At 34.8% G+C, this 3867-nt stretch overlaps 2 non-coding genes across 2 annotated transcripts; both read left to right on the top strand.

The window, feature by feature from the left end:
- The first annotated feature begins 1597 nt into the window (after positions 1 to 1597).
- LOC144287330 (small nucleolar RNA U2-19) lies at positions 1598 to 1676 on the top strand. Its single transcript, XR_013355167.1, has one exon. It is a non-coding gene; the product is annotated as a small nucleolar RNA U2-19 (small nucleolar RNA).
- Positions 1677 to 1829: 153 nt separating this feature from the next.
- LOC144287327 (small nucleolar RNA U2-30) lies at positions 1830 to 1899 on the top strand. Its single transcript, XR_013355164.1, has one exon. It is a non-coding gene; the product is annotated as a small nucleolar RNA U2-30 (small nucleolar RNA).
- Positions 1900 to 3867: the final 1968 nt, after the last annotated feature.

The raw sequence follows: 3867 nt of genomic DNA, 5'->3' as shown, positions 1-3867 counted from the left end.
TAGTCCCATTTCCCCCTCTGATACTTGGAGCCATTGTTAAACATTTCATTCTACATGTTGCAAGCCCTACAATAAATGTTATTCTTTTTTATTTAAATAATCAATTGTCAGGGCACCTGGGTGGCTCAGTGGTTAAGCTTCAGCTTTTGGCTCAGGTCATGATCCAGGGGTCCTGGATGGAGTTCCGCATCAGACTCCTTTGGGAGACTGCTTCTCCCTTTGCCCCCCTCTCTGTGTCTCTCATGAATAAACAAATAAATCTTTAAAATAAAATAAAATGTCAATTGTCTATTAAACAAATTTTTAAGTGAGAAAAATATATTTTATATTTAACCACTTATTTTCCATTTCAGGTTCTACTCATTCCTTTGTGTAGATCCAAATTTCCATCTGGCATCATATTCCTTCTGCCTGAAAAACCTTAACATTAGTTATAGTGAAGGCTGACAAATGATAAATTTCTTCACTTTTGTGTGTGTGGAAAATTTTATTTCACCTTCCTTTTAAAAATATTTTCACTAAGCTTAGAGATCTAGGTTGATGGTAACTTTTTTTACTCACAACTTAAAAAAATTGTATTTTATTGTCTTTTGGCTTGTGTAGTCTCTGACAACAAAGCTGTGATAATTTTATCTTTGTCTCTCTGTACATAATGTCTCTTTTCTAGCTTCTTTTAAGATTTTATCATTGTCACAGACTTTTAGCACTTTTATCATAACAGACTGCGCTATCATTTTATTGTGAGTGCTGAGATTCTTGGATCTTTGGGTTTCTAGTTTTTGCAAATTTGGAAAATTTGGGGTCACTATTTTTCCATTTCCCCTCTCTTTCATGGTTTCCACTACAAGTATGTTAGAGCACTTGATCCCTCTCGTAGGTCACCGGTTCTCTTACGTTTTCAGTGTGCTTTTTTTTTTTCTCTCTGTGCTTCCTTTCAGAAACATTCCGCTGATATGTCATCATATGGCTTCAAGTCTACTGACCTCGTCTGCAATGTCTAATATGCTGTTAATCCCATCTATTCAAAATATATTCAAAACACATTTAGATTGTGTATGTTTCATCTCTTCAATTTGTCAGTCTTAGGGTTGTTTCTTTGAAGTTATGTGACTCTTAAGATTTATCTGTTTTTAATTTTTAGCAAGTTAACGACAATGTGCCTAAGTATGGTTTCATTGTACTTACCTTACTTGGTTTGATTCTTATGTCAAGTATAGAGTATTTTTGGCTAGTATGTTTTTGCCAGTAATATTATTTCTACCCTATTATTTCTCTCTTTTCTTTTTTGGACTTCTGATATAAATATATGCTAGAACTTTTATTGTGTTGCATCTAACATCAGCGCTGTTTTCTGTGTTCTCCACCTTTTTGCTTCAATCTAGGTATTTTCTACTGAACTCTCTTCCAGCTCACTATTTGTTTCTTCTGCTCTATCTGATGCCTTTAGATCTGTGTAATAAATTCATAATTTTAGTTATTGTATTTTTTCCATTCTGGGATTCTGTTTGATTCTTTATTGTTCATTAATCCCAATTCTTTTATGAAACTCTACAGCTTTTTATCTATTTTGTTACACAATATAATCTTCTTTTCAAACTGTCTTAATGAAAATAGCCAAATTTGAGCATCAGAAGACCTTCCAGTCTACCTAATGTATGATCTCTGTAGTTCTGAGAAGCAAATACATAATTTAAAACAATAAGGCTTATGTCTGGTGTGTGTGTGTGTGTGTGTGTGTGTGTGTGTAAAGGTGACAGTGGATAGCTAAGGACTTGCTGATGGATGAATGAGAATGGGGGGATATGTGTATAAAAATGCTAATCAGTTCTGAGCAATAATGAAAAGGTTTTACTACTGATCTTTATAATTGTGAAGGTTTCAACATTTGATCTGAGCTCAGATTTGAAAAAACAACAAAGTATTTGCTTCATTTGAAGCAATCTCAAACTTATATGGTCCCAAATATAGTTAAAAAACTCTTTTCCTGACTTATCTGAGAGTAAGTTGCCACCATCTCCCAAATACTTCTGTTTCCTATGAAGAAGGACATCCTCCTGGAAAACCACAATATCACCATCAAAGTCAGGAAATTAACACTTGAACATTACTACCATCTAACCCACACCTCTCATTCACATTTCACCAGTGATCCCAGTAATGTCCTTGTAGTAAAAAGATCCAGTACAGAATCACATGGTACACTTGGTTTTCAAATATCTTTAGCCTCCTTCAATATGAAATGGAGTTTCAGTCTATTCTCGACTTTGATGACATTCTTGTAGATTATAGGCCAATTATTTTGTAGATAGTCTCAACTTGGATTTGTCCAATGTTTCCTCAAGATTAAAGTTGAGCATATCATGTAGGAATGTCACAGAAGTGATACCATGTCCCTCTCATTGCATCCTATTGAGTAGTACATGATTGTTATTTGTCCTATTACCATGATGTTCACTTTGACTACTTGATTAAGTTGGTGTCTGCCAGCCTTCTCTACTGTAAAATTACCCTTTTCCCTTTCAATTGATAAATATTTTGCAGGAAAGCACTTTGGGAATATGTAAATATCCCATTCTTCAACAGAATTTCCATGTACTCATTTATTTATATCAGTATGGAGTCATAGATCCTATTTTATTCAAAATATTAGAATCTATTAATATCATTAATTATTTTGATACTCAAAAGAACCAGATCTAGCCAGTGGAAGTCCTTTCCAGCTGGCTTCCATATTCTTTTGACATGTCTCCATCATTCTTTGAGTACTTATTTTTAGAAGGGCTTTATTGAGTATAATTCACATACCATACAATTCACCCATTTAAAGTGTACAATTCAGTGGTTTTTAGTGCATTCACAGATCTGTGCTGCCATCACCACAGTCAATTTTAGAACAGTTTCATTGTCTCAAAAGTAAACCTTGTAATCTTTAGCTAGCATCCTTGTATCCTCCTGTCCCCACTTTAGCCCTAGGCAACCACTAATCTACTTTCTGCTCTATACATCTCCCTATTCTGAATGGAATCATATAATATGCGGTGTTTTATAATTGGCTTTTTTCACTTAGCATAATATTGTCAAAGCTCATCCCAGATGTAACATGTATAATTATTTCAGTCCTCTTTATGGCTGAATAATACTCCATTGTACGGATATACCATGCTTTGTTTTCATCAGCTGATGGGCATTTGAGTCATTTCCATCTTTTGAGTTTTGTGAACAATGTTGCTATAAACATTCCCGCACAAGTCTTTGTGTGGACATGTGTTTTTATTTCTCTTGGGTATGCTTAGAAATGGAATTACGAGGTCATATGGTAACTCTATTTAATCATTTTCGAGTACTTCTTTATTTTCTGGCACAAGATGATTCAGGCTTGTCTTGTACTTTCCCTGCCCCAGCCCTGTAATTAGCCATTTCCTGCAAGGAGTCCTGGTTTCTTCTGGTGGACAACGGTATTTAGAAATCAAGACTTTAGCATAGCATAACCTATAGAGTTGTCGAATCACTGCGTTATACACCTGAAACTAATGTTAACTTCGTCAACTACACTTCAATTTATAAAAAAGAAAGAAATCAAGACTTGGGTGCTAGCTATGCTCACTGTTATTAAGACGCCACTGCTTCCAAACACTCTCAGTGGGTTAAGCTAGGAAACATATGCATGTATATACGTAAATGCACATGCATTGACACACACGATATAAACACCTGTATACACACTTACATCAACATTTATTTCTATATCTATTTATTCTGAAAATCACGAGTTCTCACCAATACCTCTAATCCCAACCCAACACTGTAGGGGGGTCATTCTAGTTTTCTTCCTTCCCATATTTGTAACATCCTTTGACAACATTGAGA

The sequence above is a fragment of the Canis aureus genome, chromosome 16, assembly GCF_053574225.1.
Source record: "Canis aureus isolate CA01 chromosome 16, VMU_Caureus_v.1.0, whole genome shotgun sequence".
Taxonomy (NCBI): domain Eukaryota; kingdom Metazoa; phylum Chordata; class Mammalia; order Carnivora; family Canidae; genus Canis; species Canis aureus.
The sequence above is the reverse complement of the archived record's forward strand: the minus strand, read 5'-3'. Positions and strand labels throughout refer to the sequence as shown.